We start from the raw sequence: 17,610 nt of genomic DNA, 5'->3' as shown, positions 1-17,610 counted from the left end.
AAAGATTATAAGTAATCGTGCATATCATATACTTGCAGGATACGAGCCATACGCACCGGCGACGCGACCACACTGACGTTGGCTACACTCCCAATGTGTTGCCAACAAATCCGAAGAGACAGAGACGTCCGAAGGATACTTACACTTCCGGGTCTTAGTTTGTTAGGTCGAACGAATATTGGTGTCCGAAACTTACAGACTTAGTTGATTATGTTATATCGAACTTATGTCAAACCAATAAAAATATTATGTGGTAGCTTGTCAACTTACGTACGTACTTTATTTATTTGCTTGATATTCGTTTCAATGCGACGCGGCAGCACTGCCGACGAGATTAAGTAGCAACTAGTTCGGGAACCGGCACTCTCGGCGTATCTCGACGACGGTGACCGGCATCTTGACCCTGATCCTCCCGAGCTTGGTCATCGCCGTCATGAAATCGCCGAAGAAGGCACCCTGGTTAGACGCGCAGTAGTCGACCGTGCTGCGCGAGGGGTCGAGGAAGCCGGGGTCCATGGTCGCGTCGCTGTCGATCCTACAATATGGGGCCAAAAAGCCAAAAAAAATAAGTGATTCGTTTTTAGCCCTTATAAAAAACGGATTCTTGAACCTCTCTAACGCTCATATCACGTCGAGGTAAGAGAAAAGAACCGCAAAATCCGATCCAATTGTTCGTAATCGATTAGTTAACATGGTGGTTAACCGTATTATGAAAGACGAAAAAAATCATTAGCTTATCAAATTCTCTATCGAGCCATGAAAAAAATTCAACAAAAGACAGAAACAAATCCACTATTGGTTTTACGTCAAGCAATACGTAGAGTAACTCCCAATATAGAAGTAAAAACAAGACGTAATAAAAAAGGATCGACGCGGAAAGTTCCGATTAAACCGTCCAGGTACTGTCGCGCCATGCACCGTGGCGCGTCAGTGCCGCGCCAAGATCGGTGGCGCGGCAGACCCTGCCACGTCACCGGTCAGCAGCGCCGATCGTCGCCACATTAGCCTCATACCGCACCACCATGCATGGCGCGGTACAGACGTTTCGCTGCGTCATGGCAATAGGCGCAGCCAAAAGTGTTAGTTTAAAAAAAACAGTGCTAGATTTAAAATTAGTTTACAAAAAGTGTTAAAAATAAAATAAAAAATTTGATGTAGCTACATGTCTGTTTTTACTTCCATAATTTGAAAGCCTATGCAAATGATTGTAATTATGTAGCAGTACTAAATTATTTGTGGTAGTAAGTTTCAGCTTGAGAAAACGTCATTTCTAACTTCTTTGTGTTTTTCTAATTATTTTGAATATATTTTGGTCATCCGGGACTTGTATCCTGTTTTCCAAACGGTAGCCGTGGATGCTCACTCTTAGGAGATAGGGGTGGCAAGTGCAGGGGAAAAATACCCCTTTGGGCCTTAAATCCACGTTGTTTTGGGGGGCCTTCGTCCATAGGAGCCCTGAGGAACAGATTAATCCCAAATAAAAGGAAAATATTTTCCTACTATAATCGTCCCAACTACTTTATCTTTTAACCAGACACCTTTCGAGAAAAAGACTGTCATATCTCATTCTACTTGGCATCTCCAACCAGACATGTTTAGTACCTCGACCATAATCCAAATAGCAAAATCCAGTCCGTGTCGTAAAAACTTCTGAACATTATTATGTAATTTTTCAGAAGTTTTGGACCCAAAACAGACTCCCAAACATACCCTAATCAGGGATCTAGACCCTCTTCTTCCGCGCAGCAAGTGCAGGCGACGATGGACCTGCCGCCGGTGTTGAGCAGGAGCAGAGGCCACGCGCGATATAGCAAAGACAACGAACACTAGGTATAACCCAAGCAGCTTCGGCGTTGCTCTCCCTGACCCCAACATCTCCCCAAACATTGCAGACTAAAACAAAACAAAAGTGAATGAAATTAACACCATGTTTGGATCCTGGTTGCTAGAAATTAACACCATGTTTGGATCCTGGTTGCTAGAAATTAACACCATATATTAGAAGATTGTAAGAATGCAACAAGATAGTCAACGCATATTCAGATGACGAATGTCTTCAATTTGGATCCTGGTTGCTAGAAATTAACACCATGTTTGGATGCTATTTAGAAGGACCAAACTTGAACTAATTTCAACAATTGCATAAGCGGTGGCTCATTAGTGAGACAAATCTATTAATCCTAATTAGGCTATGTTTACTATAGCATTATCTAGCTAATCATAAGCTAATTAGGATTAATATATTCGTCTCAACAATTAGTCACTGCTTATACAATTAGTTTTGGAATCAATTCATGTTTTGGTCCTTCTAATTTGCATATAAACACATTGTTAATTTTTAGCATCTTGGATCAAACAGGAAGGTATAGACATAGGAGGCCTGCCGGGATGGTTATATATGTTACCTGGTAGGTGAGCATGTAGAAGGTGGTGGCGGACCAGCGTCGGCGCGCGAGGATGCCCTAGAGGTTGGCGATGCTGACAGGCCAGAGGAAGGCGAGGTCGAGCCAGACGAGGCCGCGGAGGAAAGGCGGCCGGTTGGCCACGCTGTAGTTGTCGAACTCGGCGATGAACCACCGGAACACGTCCACCAGCGGCGCCGGGTAGAGGCTCAGCGGGAGGACGACCTGGGAGTCGAACAGCGGCGCCGCCACGGTCATGATCAGCGAGAAGAGAGCCACCACCGCGTCCAACGCCGCCGAGGCCACAGCCATTGCGATTGCAGGTAGTACCTGCGATGTGATGTTGGGTTGGTTGAGTGCTTAATTGGTTTCGGCTTTTAATTTGGATGATGGGAAGAGCTGACGTGCCGATGTCGTGCGAGAAAAATATTGCGAAAACGGTAGATGTTGTTCGGCTGGATATAAAAATAGCTAATATTGATTTATTGTAAGAAAAAAATACTATTACTTTACTAAAATGGTATGGCTGGCAAACAGGGACTGATGCCGCTAGTGCCAGCATCGAAACCATTGACGAACTGGACATTTTACCGTGAAGAGACATGAATACATGATGCACTCTCACATTGTTTTAGTTTTTTTTTTTTTGAAATTGTCGGAACTTTATTAATCTTTCGACACAGCAGAATCGCTGTTCACCACATCCTCCAAACACGGAGGAACTCCCTCCCAAGTGTTAGTTGGCACTTGGTAGTTTACAGCCAAGAGCAGCTAAAGAATGAACTACTCTATTACGATCACGATTAGATGCATAGTAAAAGTTTTATATATAATTAGAAAAGCTAAAACGACTTATAATTTAGATAGAGATATCAATTAAGTGGAATTAAAGTTGACAAGACGGAAAGGGGTATTGCTTAGTGGAACAAAAGTACTGAAGACGTGTATGCAACTACAATTTGAATTAAATAAAAATTAGACTGCCTCGAGAGATGACGCATGCATATAAAATACACAAACAAGCTACTTTCAGTTTCTAGCAAATCGTAAACATACAGTAATAAGGCTGTGTTTAGTTGGGTGAAATTTGAGAATTTGGCTACTATAGTACTTTTATTTTTATTTGGCAATTAATATTCAATCATTGACTAATTAGACTCAAAACATTCGTCTCGCAATTTTCAACCAAACTGTGCAATTAATTTTTTTTTTCGTCTATATTTAATGATCCATACACGTATCGCAAAATTCAATGTGGGCACTTTTTGGAAAAAAAATTTGGAACTAAACAAGGAGTAACTTTGAAAGATCAACGAAGTTAACAGAAATTCAAAAAAGGACTGTACTTATAGCAAACATGCGCTCACGATTAGCTTAGCCGCACGGAAGGTTGGCATTTCAGGATTCTTCAAGCAGCACACAACGATAAATTAGAGCACGGTACAAGTCAATTCCATACACCCATATCTCAGTTTCCAGTTATGAGATATGGAGCATAATGTATACATGTTGATGCTGTTAAAGTTTCAAAATTCTAATGCCAGTGTGCAAGCACTGGTAAGGTGCGAACAATAGCCGCGATCAACTGTTATAGCCACCAAAATGTCCAAAATGCACGTAACAAAGACAAACAGGTGAGATGAAACCTAAAGCGAGAGCCAGCCAGCAAAAGGCTTAAACAGGTTAATTCATTAGTTTGCTACTTGATGCCACTGGTCCCGTTCGGCTGGCAGAATTTTGACTGAAACTGACTGAAAATATTGTTCTGACTGAATTGTTGTGAGAGAAAAACACTGTTCCGGCTGAAAAAAGAAACCGAACAAGTCGAATATGAATTAACCTGTGGCCCCGTTCAGCTTACCCCGTATAAACAATCCAGTACCATAGCTTTGTCAACATCACACTGCAGAGAAAACAAATGAATAGTTAACAATAGCCGTGTTCAATCATGCTAAACTAGTATATTCAAATTTATGATACATTGTCAAAACCGTACCTTGACTTTTCATAGTGCCAAAATCCTCTATCAAATCGCCAATGTTTCACTTGGTTTTTCTGACCAGTAAAACTTCTGGTAGTGATGCAGGATCAAGTTCCCAGTAACCACAAAGATTGTTGTTTTCATTTGTCAAGCGGAAGGCAGGAATCTGATGAGAGAACATAATCAAGTCACTCCTTGCTATTCTCATGGAACTCCTGGATTCACCTTTCTGCTCTGGCATGAATACTGTGCTGAAGCCCTCCACTTTAGTAAGACATGACACTGTTATATTAACATTAGAAATCTCCATGACCTCGACCAGAAAATATTCACATCTACTGTAATCTTCGAAGCTCCATGCACGGCTCCAATTCTTGTATATAGCCCACACCTGGCCAGTACACGGAAGGATTTCATATTTTTTCCCTTTACCCGTCAGCGTCACCTCCGTATTGTGAGAGAAGACTCCTGTACAATCATAGATTTCACTTTGCCTGCTGACTTCAAATATTCCACAGCCAATAGACAAACCGTCTTGTGCCAAGTGCTTCTCCACTTGTTCACACGGACAGTGCTCAAGCCACTTTATGTGAATTCTGCAATCTTCCGAATCGACGCTCTTTATTAAACCATAGTACTTTGGGAACTTGTCAGTATCACAATACAGTGCCCAAACTTGCCCTTTCTTGAATTTGTCAAATGATCTCAAACTAGTGAAGTTGCAAAACTCTGTATCAGGGTAACAAAAGCTAGTTGGAGATTCTGGTGGAGAGCTATCATTCCACCCATCACCACAATGATCAATCACTGAAGCTTCTGAGCCATTATCTTGTTCAATCTTTGTATTCTGACTCAATTTCTCAACTTCATCCTTCACATCTGTACCAGTACCATCCTGACTCTGTTTGGTCTTTCCAACTGGCACTTTACAAGAGCTAGTACATGAAACGTTACATGCAGTGTTACCATCTCGGGTGCTCATAAAATTGCTGTCAAGGGTCACAGGAGTAAACACTTTCTCCAAATCAGAAGGTAGTGATGCAGTATCCAGCTCAAGAGCACCATTTGGGATGTGTTTCCTCTCAGTTTCTGCCAACCTGTGAAAAGGGATGCTGTGCGAGAAACTAAGGGTGTTGCCACTAGGTATCAGAAATGGTGCTTCATTGCTTGATCGAACAAATAAGCTGACAAAACCTTTAATCTTTACCAAGGGAACCACATAAGTGCCTAAACCCGTAGCAAAGTCTGAGGTGATTTCAACAATATCATAATCATAATGCATATGATCATCGGAATCTGAACTCCACTTGATGTCCCATCCCCTGAAAAGTGCCCAAACTTCACCTTTCTTAGGATAAATCTCATATCTGTTCCTCTTCCTTCCTTTTGTCCAAGAAACAACATGAGAAAACATCTTTGTATCTTCAGTCAAGTGTGTTGTTCCAACTCTGAAATTTCCACAAGCAACAGGCAGCTCCTTAGAAGACCATTCCTTCTCAGCATCACACAAAGGATCATGCTCTAGCCATGTGTACTGCAACATGAAGTTTGGAGAGTAAACCTGCTTAATTCGAGCATAGTATCTTGGCATGCCATCATGATCATCATAAATTGCCCATATCTGATCAACTGTGAATCGGTCTGCATCCCTGTTTTTCTCAAAGTCGTAGAAGTCTGAATCTGGACATGAAACTGTAACATTGCAGGGAATACTATTGTTCACAGATCTAGCAGCAGCATCGCTTCCAGTTCCAGAACTTGCAGTTTGTTGTTTTCTTTTTGTTCCTTGCAACACATCGTGATTTAAGCCACTGATCACTTCTTTTTCATTTGTCATCTTCTCTTTGCTTGGAATACTATATTTGTGTTGGTTGTTTGTTTCAGCAACTTCATTTTCTGTTGTATGATCACTTTTGCCACCAGTATAGGAAGAATGTTCTTTTCTTATCCTTTTCTTTGCAGGAGAATCAGGAAGATGATCGCTAACCTTTCCACACCCATCAGACCCATCTTCAACAATGACATTATTTCTCTGCTGGCTTGCTATACAAGGATGCTGCCCAGATGTTTTATCTGCACTTGCGGCAGTAAGAACATCTTTCATAGCAACCTGGCTACCATTTATGGCAACAGGATGACTGGATCCTGTAGCTACCTCCTTTCCCTTCATTTGCTCATTTTACTAGATGAACTTTATCAGAATTCACAACTGGTGATTTAGTTCTATCTTCGCCATTTTCATCATTGAATGATGTCCTTGTAATCTTTTCTCTATTACAAGCCCCAGCTTCAGCCATAAGGTTACTGTTTGCAGTTGCATTATTGTTCGGGAAGGCTGCCCCTTGAGAACTCGCTACATTCTTTGATCCTGAATTGAAAGGGGGTTTTGTAGATTGTGGCTGGGTAGTGACAGAAGTATTCTTATCCACAACTTTCGGAGATTGCTGTTGATGGTCAGTGACAGGAGTTTGATGACCATTGACAGGGTTTTGCTGACAAGGGGCCCTTTGATAGTAGAGTTTTTGGTCAGATACACGTGTGGGTTGACTCGGAGGACACATTTCCTGTTGTATACCAGATCCACCCCATGGATGAGAATTTACCACATTCTTTGGCCCTGAACTGAAAGGGAATTTCTGTGATTGTTGTTGCTGGTTAATGTCTGGAGTTTGCTTACCAGAGACATTCCGAGGTTGCTGTTGCTGGTTGGGGACAGGAGCTTGATGACCAGTGATAGGATTTTGCTGAGTAGGGACACTCTGGTAATTGTGTTGTTGGTTGGCAAAGTGTGTCCATTGATTTGGGGGGAACATTTGGTGTGGCATCCCAAATCCACTCCATGGATTTGATGCTTCCACTCCGACAGAAGGTTTTTTAGACAAATCATAAGCAAGGAAACCCTTTGAGCAGATCTGGCACCAGAGAACTTTCATCAACAAACTATATGGATACTGGTATTTGGTTCCACAAGTCAAGCAAATGGTCCAGAAAGTTGAATATCCAGCATCAGTGTTCTCCTTATTGGCCCTCTTAGCAACATAATCAGTTTTCTTTGATGGTCGTCCACGCTTCTTTGGTGCAGATTTTGGAATAACTGAGTTCCTTTTTGAGTCATGACGCGAACGGTTTACTTTATCTGTCAGTATCATGTGAGCTTCTCCAATTAGCTTAAAGGCAGCTTCAGCACCCACAAACTTGTTCTTATCTGGATGGAGTAAGAGAGCAAGTTTGCGGTATTGTTTCTTGAGTAACATGTCATCTGCAGTTGTTTCTACTTGAAGGATACCATACCAGTCAGTCTCCCCATTGATCTTAACAGCAGCATAGCAGTGAACTTCACAAACAGTTAACAGCTGAGAAATATTTTCAAGGCCAGGGAAAAGCTTTTGAGCCTTGAAGGCAATCCTTTTAGCACCAGCATAGTCTGCTTCTTGCAGCTTTACCACAGCTAAATCCTTAGCTCTTGAAGCTTCTTCCTTGTTGCACTCCATTCTGATGAACTGCCAAAGAGAAATTGGTTATTAATCTTGTGGAGTATTCTAACAGCAAAGTATATCGTTTGTCTTCATCAAGATCCTGCATCAGCAATAAGAGATCAGTAAGGTCATAGAATTGGAATATTCATACCAGTGTGTGCTATATTAGCACTTTAGAACATATCAACTGGGTATGAACGAGTACAAATATATAATTTCAAAAATAGCATTGCAAATTAAATACTAAGCTTTTCCTGTAGAGAACAAAATCCTATACTTTGGTAAATAATAAGGAGAATATCAATAAAACACAGCGGAAAAATGTTGATTGTTTCTACTAATATTGTGATTTGTTTATTGAACAAAAGAGAATGGATTATGTGAGTTCTAGATCCTGTCTTTGCCATGTGAAGTCCTATTCTGTTGAATTTTTTTCCAATTTCTTTTCATTTTTCTTCATTTCACTATCTAGTGGAATGAGAATTGATGAGACTTGATCCTTTATAGACCTATGTTTTGTCTTTGTATTATTCTTTCATATTTTAACAGCTCTCGATACATGAGATAATTGTGGAATATAAACTCTCATTGTGTCTTTAATGGGGCAACCCCAAATGTTAACTTGGCTCTGGCTTTGGCTAGGGAGGAGGCGCATTGGTGGAGCATGGCAGGAGCAAGGGACTTTCCATGCTCACTGCTGGAGGTTCAGCCTAAACGACTGATGTAGGGTCGTCTTTTTGGTCTGTCTTAACTGGTGATCTTGTGTCTGTGTAATGGCAAGGGGGGTGTGTGGGGTTTGGGTCTATGTATGACTCTTTTTTCTTCTATTAATAGAATGATACGCAGTTCTCCTGCGTGTTCGAGAAAAAAAAAACCAACTAGCCATGAGAACAAGTCCCCTCTTGAACCTACTGCTTTGCCAAGCCTCTTTTATGAAAACAGAACATAAGCATATACATATTCATATTTGCCTGCCTTGTTACATTTCATCTGAAATCATGTAATTCCAGTATTCTAACGTTCTATTTTCATACATAATCCTATAACAGAACACCTAAAGTATGTTAAGAACAGATCTTGAATGCTTTGCAGAATCACTGGTAACAATATGCTTTTGCCCTCTAACATCTTAGCGCAGATGGAAATTTGGAACACCAACTAGAGCAATCAATTTGAAAATTTAATAACAAAAGATGCAGATATATGAAAGAATGAACTGAACAAGTGTAGATAGTTGGACTAATGTGACCTTTATTGCATTGATGCACTGAGACATACAAACTGACAAGTGATATGTATTCTCGACTATGATGAAATTTACAAGGAAACCCCAAAAATATCAGGGAAGTGAAATATCATATCCATTCTTGTTTGCCAAATAACATCTCTTTAATAGATGTTCCATTACTTCGGTTTATGTAAATGGGACAGACACCAGAAACAACAAAGTACAAACACATATTGTGCTGCAAACAGAATATGGATAAAGTAGTGTTTTAATATAATGGGAACATCAAATCAGCAAATTTTCGCTCTTGAGTGTACAGAAGCAGACTTCTACAGTTACTCTGCATTCTTTGTCAACCAGCATTTAACAATTGGGCATATCATAACACAACAGTGGTTTTTTCCTTGCCAGAACTACAACCGATAAAGAACCGTTCATAAGATCATATCCAACTCCTAAGAATCCAGCAGAACTTAATTGCCTTAACTTTGCCCACTGTACGACAACCTTAAAGCACTTTGAAATTCAGCCAGATTTCAGAACAGATCTACATGAGCCTAGATCCACAAAGGGAGTAAGGGCTGCATAGTTTCCCAAAAGAAGACATCAAACCATATAGGTCGCCACTTCTCTCATTAAATCCAGCATGATGATCAACAAAAAAGACGCATGAATTCCAGATTTAGCAGGTGTATCAAAAATCCAGAACTACAAAAATGTGTAGAGAGAAAAGCAATAGCTACAAGGATGGGGAATGGAGAAGCATACCGTGAAGTAGACAGTGACGGTGATAGATGGCAGGTGGTGGAGTGGATGCTGGTGGCTTCTTGTTGCATGCAGACTGGCCATACAATGAAAACACAATCATAAGAAATGCACTAATGTATGCAGAACAAAAATATAATGAGAGGCTTTTACATGTATGCCATTAAAAAAGTTTGTAATTACACACAAGCCATTAAAAAAATTGACCGCACACGAGTACCATCGTTCTGAACTTCTTTGCTCTCCAAGCCATTCCGTCGGTGTTCTATTCGTTTTTCACCGTTACATGTGGGTCCGGTCAGTATAAAGGTCAAAAATACCCTTCTCTCATCCTATCCTCTTGCTTCTTTAGTCCACACCGCTCGCGCTCGCGTCCGAGGCCGGCGGCGCTCACGCTCGCGCTCGCGCTTGCAGCCAGCAGAGCCCCGCTCGGCGGAGCTCGCGCCCGCACTCGCGGCCGCCATCCTGCTGCTGAACGGAGGGGCTGCTCTCCAAACTGCTGCTGAACGGACGCACGCACAGGAACCAAGAAGGCCACGCACGGCCAGGAACAAGCACAGCTCAATGCAAGCACGCTCGGTGCTGGACTCCGGCTCGGCGAGCAGCCCACCAAGGGCAAGCACGCTGCTGTGCTGGTTTGCTCGTGGCTGGAATACAGGAGACCAACGAACACAAAGACAGGGAGGGACAGAACGACTGCGGGTCTGCACACAGCCGAGAACGAAGAAGAACAAAAACGTTCACGCACAGGGAGCACTCGGCGCTGGGAAAGCAAGCATGGCTGCTGGATGAGCACCGAAGGTGCTGGGTACTCACGCCCCTTTGGCTCAGCCAATCCCACGCACGTCCCCCTGCCAAACAGATGAGCAGCCAATACTGCTAGCAACGAACAAAGACCGACGAACTCACGAACAGAAAAAGGAGCGGACAAACAATCGACAAAAACCGACCCAAAACTCCACGAATCGAACTCAAAATTTGCACAGATGAAATTCAGCTTGGCACAAGCCTATCCCCAAGATATCATCGCTTGAGATTGACTCAAACTCCGGGAAAATCATATCGTAGCCAAGAACACGAAAAAATCCCAAAAAAACGCAATTCGTTCGATTTCTTCATGCTTGAGTCGATTCAATCAAATTCACTTAAGGAGTAGCCTAAACTCATGTCATAGCACGAATCAAACGAAAAGGAACGAACCACAACGCCACCTCATCCAGGCTAACGCGCGCGAGCTCGCGGCTGCGGTGACCGCCTCGGCGCCGCTGCTCCGCACGGCCGCCCAGCCTAGCCCCGGCCGCCGCGAGCGCGGGCGCGGGTGAGCTCCGCCCCCAGCCGTCGCGGGCGCGCGCGGGCGACCTCGGCCCCGGCCAACCGCCGCAGGCGCGGGCGAGCTCCGCCCCGCACGCACGAGAAGAGACAGAGTTTGAGAGAGAGAGAGGACAGGGATGAGAAGGGTATTTTAGACCTTTATACTGACCGGGCCCACATGTAACGGTAAAAAACGAACAGAACACCGACGGAATGGCTTGAAGAGCAAAGAAGTTCACAACGATGACACTCGTGTGCGATCAATTTTTTTAATGGCTTGTATGCAATTATAAACTTTTTTAATGGCATACATATAAAAGCCTCATAACGAGAACACAATCAATTAGACATTCGTTATTTTTTTTTTTTTTGCATTGATGTGCTGGCAAATACAACAAAGAGCTATTACAGGTATTCTCTTGATGAAAAATTGCATAAAAAATAAAAAACTAAACAGAGATGGGAAATAAATGTCACATTTATTCTTGTTTTCCAAATGACACTCCATTTAGATATTTCGTAATAAACTTGATTTTGTAATGCGCCCGTTGCAAAAAGGCAAAACAGTACAGCACTCTAAGTAGCAAGCAATCCAAACACATGTTATACGCTGGAAACAGGCAATGTGTGAATCACTCAAACGGTCAAACCCGCGAGTTTCGGGCAGCGTTCATCCCCTTCATTCCTTCAAGTTCAATCCTACAATTTAAAAACGGATCTACGAGAAACGCCCACCCCGCTCTTCGCCCCTTCTCTGGTGAAGCCCCGCACGAGCACCACCAAGAGAAAAGTTCCCATCCCTGTTCTCCCGTCTCAGCCAAACGGAATGAACGCTACCACAGAATGGAAACACACACGCACGCACCCGCGCGGCCGCGCCGCGGCGCGCACATAGAGACACACTATGACACTAGTGGCTCCAAGATTCTGGCCACGACATCGATTTCGCGGAGAGAAGAGGTGGAGGGCCACGCGGACGGAGGGGCCGAGAAGCGCACCGTACGGTCGGCGATGGCGGAGACCGGGCGCGCCACGCTGTTCGCGGGCCGGGACCGGGAGGCGGGTAGGCGGAGGGAGACCGTGGACGGGGAGTCGAGGCGCGCGGTGCTTGGGGGTGAGACCACAGCCTTGTTCGCGCGCCGCGCCGCTTTGGCCTCCGATCTCTCGCCGCGTTTGAAGCAGATGTGGGGAGGTGGCCGGTGGGGGGAAGTGGGGTTTTGGTGTGGGAGGGAAATCAGGTGGCGCGCGACTTCCCTCCAAAACGAAAAGCCCGGTTGTTTCGCCTTCCACACACGTCTTTGCCTCCCTTTCACAACAACGGGCAAAGAGGGGAAAAACCGGTATAGTATTGATTTGCTTCAAACGTCGTTTGATTTCTTTTTTTCTTTTTGAGTGGATTCAAAAGTCGTTTGATATTATAGCTAAATTGGAGCCCAGTATTTATTAGCTGGCTAATATATCATATTAGATGGGCTATTCTCATATCTTTGTTTTGTCTAGAGAGGATTAGTGAAGTTGAGAAGAGCAATGCAAGGACGAAACAGTATTTTGGCGATCTATATTAGTTAGGTTTGGCTAGCTAAGGAGATACTCCTAATCATTAGCTAGGCACATCTAACTATTAGCTATCTTATTAGTTAAACCTGTTTGAAAGGCGGGTCTGGTGCAAGCGGTAGAGTCTTACTGTCTGTAACCAGAAGGTTCCGGATTCGAGTCGCGGTCTCCTCGCATTGCACTGGCGAGGGTAAGGCTTGCCACTAACACCCTTCCCCAGACCCCGCATAGAGCGGGAGCTCTCTGCACTGGGTACGTCTTTTTTTTATTAGTTGAACTTGTTTGGATTCATAGTAAATTATTATTAGAAATAGTGGATCCGGACGGGGTTTAGTTATTTAAATTTTTTTTAGTTCGAATATGCTACATTTTTTCTGGTCACCTTCAAAACCAAAAATCCAATTGTTTTGCTCTTACATCTTTGGCAACAGCTAAGCTCTTTGCCAAGCAGACATTCCTCCAAAACTTTATCTGTGGTTATTAACAGATCACAGTTCACTAGTGGAGGGACGGGCTTTACTCCCGGTGGAGAACCCCCTCTAGTCCCGGTTCCCCACCCGGGAGCAAGCATCCGGGACTAAAGGACCGGGTCCCGGTGGATAACACCAACCGGGACTAAAGGTTCTTCCAGCTTTAAAAAAAATAATGCCTCCCACCGCTGCGTCCCGTGAGATTCGAACCCGTCCCGTGAGATTCGAACCCAAGACCTCATGCATTGCCTCGCGCGTAGCTTACCACCCCACCTACACAACACATCTAACAATGGATGGGATGCTTCCCTTTTGAACTAACCCATCGGGGGACCTTTAGTCCCGGTTGGTGTTACCAACCGGGACTAAAGGTTGGAGGACTTTTAGTCCCGGTTGGTGGCTCCAACCGGGAGTAAAGGTCCACCTTTAGTCCCGGTTGGTGTCTTCAACTGGGACTAAAGGTCCCCTGCCATTGTGCCGAGCGCAGTAGCCGTTGGGCAGGGACCTTTAGTCCCGGTTGGAGACACTAACCGGGACTAAAGGTCTCTCTAGTCCTGGGCGCAAAAAATGTCGGGACTAAAGTCCATTTTGACTTTGGATGAAAGGTCTGTTCTCTACTAGTGGTTAACACCAGCTGGTTAGTTATTAAGTGGGTTGTATATGGTTGAAATATTGAAAATGTCTAATGCCTTGTCGTTGTTTTGTCTAGAGAGGATTAACAAAGCTAGAGAAAGGGAGCAATGGAAGGACAAAATAGTGCTTTGGCAATATATCAGTAGAATTTGGCTAGCTAATGAGATAATCAATAGCTTGTGCTTACATATTAGTTGGAGTTGTTTGGCATATCTCTAGCTTCTTGACTCTCAATGGAGTGATTCTGGCGGGTAGGTAGAAAGTGATCCCAGTGGAGATTGAATGGGGAGTTTTTTTTTTTTTTAGCTCCTAGAGTAAATGGAAAAGTGATTCATATACGTTCCCACTAGAATCTGATTATAATCTTATTGTTTAGCTCAATGAGAAGTGATTCTCATAGAAAAGCCACTTCTTGTAAAACCAAAAGTCCAGTTGATTCAGATCTCACGTCATTGGCAAGAACTAACCTCTTTGCCGGACAGGCAATACGGAAGAATTTGATTGTTTTGCTCCAAAATCTTAGCAGGACTATAAGCCAGGTTGGTTATTTAAAACTCCACAGAGCAAATCCAGGTGTTTCTTATAAATAATTTGGTAATCCAATAAGTTTAGCGAGTTAAAAAAATGAATAACAACCTTAATTTATTTCCCTCTGCAAAAGTTTCCTATATTAGCTTCCTAAACAATTTTTCTTGGGAACCCGAAACTATTTCTAACCAACCAAATATTTTTTTAATAGTTCCTCTGTCTCTTACTATTTTCTCACCTAAAACTCTTTATTTTCTTAATGTACTCACGCGTTCAGTTTCCTCCAATCTCCCGAGAAACATTTGGGACGAGGAGCGAATACAGATCGACTGCGTAAACTTACAAGTTGGAGAGAATATTTGACATTTTTTTTATTTTTAAAGAGCTCTTTCACCAAATTATTGGAGGAATTTTTTATTTTTTATTAAAAGATCAAAATAGGGAGATATTTTTAAAGAACTCTTGAGGATGCTCTTAGGACATACTCCCTCTGTTCCAAAAAAGAAAGTCATTATGAGATGCGTATAGGTCAAACTTTCTCAACTTTGACTAGGTTTGTAGAAAATACGTGCAACATTTATATCTCCAAATAAGTTTATTATGAAAATATATTCAACGATCTATCTAATGATACTAATTATATATTATAGATATAAATATTTTTTAATATATAATTGGTCAAAGTTAAAAAGTTAACTTCTTAGGAAGGGAGAACATATTCTATTTTGAGATAGAGGGATTATACAGTACTTCTCTCTCTTTTCTTGGGTTGGGGGGATGCCCTAACTTGTTATTGCATAGATGATCCCGTAATATATCCTTTAGTTATTAGACTAATCAAGACGCTTAAGTCAGTTTATCCCCAGCTAGCCCTAACTTGAGTTTGTTGTTTTTCAAACATGGTCTGTTTAAATTCACTCCGGCGGCATGTGTTCTAGGGCACATCTAGGGCAGCCAGCCTTTGGGGTTTTACTTGGCCCACATGAAAGAAGCTTCTGCTTAGGTGCAATATTGTGAGTGGTCTTTCATGTACACCGAGTTAAAAAAACAGAAAAATAATAATCTAGTTTTCTCGCTTCTCTTGGCAACAAAGAACATTGTCGTCAAATAGGTAATTTGACAAAAGATCACGTTGATTTTGCTACAAACTAAGACGAATTTTAATATAGGTTGGTTACTTAAGCTTTCTAGGTTTTATAAATGCCTCTTCCTATAGCCAATGAGTAGGTCACCAAGACATTAATTACTAGCATAAAACATAAGGGGGATATAGAAGCACGACCCTAGCTTCGATTTGACCTAAACACACTATGTACATTTTATGGGTTATACTTCCTTGTCCTCAAATATATCAGTTTCTAAAGTTGTCTTGAGTTAGAAAAAAGAACACCAGGATATATGACATCAAATTAATATCACTAGATAGATCATAAATATTGGTATGTGTTTAAAAAATCTAGTTAAACTTTAAAAAGATTGACTTAACAACTTCAGAAGTTGATTTATTTAGAGACAAATAGAGTACTTGTGAAATGTGTACCCCACGTCCCCACGTGCAATGCTTTATAATAGTCCAATGATGATTAACTCTACCTAAGAACCACATTCTCATATCTATGAGTGTCTTGACCTTTTTTAATCTTGGATTTTGTATATTATTGTAGTTTCCTTTTAGACACTAGTACATAATCTATCTTCTCATAAAATTGATTTCACTGAGGCTTTTGCCCATGGTTTCCGGTTAAAAAAAACATCTGTTTACGCATCGTCCATATGCAATCATGAATTGTGTTGATGTTTGCATCGCTCATTCATCATGTGCAGGGACTGAAGAATAATTCGGTCTGGTTTTAAGCGCAAATCTAGTTGTGCCAATTTCCAAATTTCACTGAATACATCAGGAAAAAAAAGAGATATATATGGTCAAGACTCAAGAGGCACATTATACGTGCAAATCTAGTTTCACGTGCTTCAGTTGCAAGAGTACAGCTGATTGGTTTGAAACCTTTTTGACAAAGGTCACTGGAATAATCTTACCAAGGTCCAACTAGCAAGAGACTGGCTGTTTTCAGCTTCAATTGAACAACACAACTACTCAACTAAACTGCTCGTGCAGTAGAGCGTGCAAATAATATTACAAGGACTAAAGGACTGCCAAGAACGATTGGCTTGCAACTTCACATACCCTTATAAGGCGATGATAACCAAACAGAATTCTGCACCGTTGTGAGGGTTGCTTACGAGTAAAGAATCAGCTCCCCTTTTGCAACACTTCTGTTAGGAACTGGCAGTGGGCTTGGCCCAGTTGTGGATGTGTATGGACCACCAAGTGGGCAAGGGAAGAGGGCATGACGGGTGAACTGCTTTCCTGTAACTGAATATAACAGAACCCTCCCACGCAACCTGCCGTGTTCTTCCCCCTTTTCCCTGTGTTCTTGCTGATTGCCCCTCTAAGGCTCTGTTCGTTTATCTTATAATCCGTCTTTTTCAGCTTGTTTTTTTTAGCCGGAACAGTGTTTTTCTATCACAATAAATCAGTCGAAACAATGTTTCGGCTTGTTTTTTCAGCGAAACGAACGGGGCCTAAATTGCTAGTATCTAGCTACCGAGTTCATAACAACTTCTTACCTCTGCACTCATCATTTCAATTTTGTAATCCATTTGCCTCAGCTTCTTGATATATACCAACGTCACACCATCAGTGTAGCATTGCTTGCTCTGCTTCTTTCTCCGAGGTAGTAGAATTTCTACTGCCGCCTTCATCCACATTTACCCGTAAGGATTTCCATTCAAGCCTTGTGAAGAAGCATTTCTCGATATCATCCAGTGATACACCTTCATTGTCGTTACTGTATCTAATGTAAGGCAGATGACAATTGGTTGATGTGTGCCTCCCCCTCCTGGACACACCATTTAGCTGTTCATTATCTGCAATTTATACTCGTACTCCCTCCGTCTATGAAAAAAATGCAATTCTAGCACTGTTTTATGATTTAGTATCTTAAGTTTGATTAATTATAGGTAAAAAAAATATCAGCATTTATGATATCAAATAAATATCATTAAATTAATTACGAAATGTATTTTAATAATAAATTATTTTAGAGCCGTATATACGAATAGTATTGTCGGGTTCATAAACTCGGGGTCCCTTATGGATCGGCTTTCCAACAAAGGCTCGGTCCAATAGACGACGTTGCGAACGACGCGCAACTCATGGGCCGGCCCAAATACCTAAACGACAGGCCAGAAGGGCGATCCA

General features: G+C 42.2%; 1 long non-coding RNA gene and 2 pseudogenes across 1 annotated transcript; all 3 read right to left on the bottom strand.

Moving 5' to 3' along the window:
- Positions 1-1,723: 1,723 nt before the first annotated feature.
- On the bottom strand, positions 1,724-2,733 carry LOC136545706 (uncharacterized; annotated as a pseudogene).
- A 1,182-nt stretch (positions 2,734-3,915) lies between these two features.
- LOC136545704 (uncharacterized) lies at positions 3,916-7,874 on the bottom strand (annotated as a pseudogene).
- LOC136545705 (uncharacterized) lies at positions 7,872-12,341 on the bottom strand. The gene is made up of 3 exons (XR_010781134.1): positions 12,162-12,341; positions 9,856-9,928; positions 7,872-7,959 (listed from the first exon to the last, which is right to left on the bottom strand). It is a non-coding gene; the product is annotated as an uncharacterized lncRNA (long non-coding RNA).
- Between the last annotated feature and the right edge of the window lie 5,269 nt (positions 12,342-17,610).

The sequence above is a fragment of the Miscanthus floridulus genome, chromosome 3 (assembly GCF_019320115.1).
Source record: "Miscanthus floridulus cultivar M001 chromosome 3, ASM1932011v1, whole genome shotgun sequence".
NCBI lineage: Eukaryota > Viridiplantae > Streptophyta > Magnoliopsida > Poales > Poaceae > Miscanthus > Miscanthus floridulus.
This window is presented reverse-complemented; position numbering and strand designations above follow the sequence as displayed.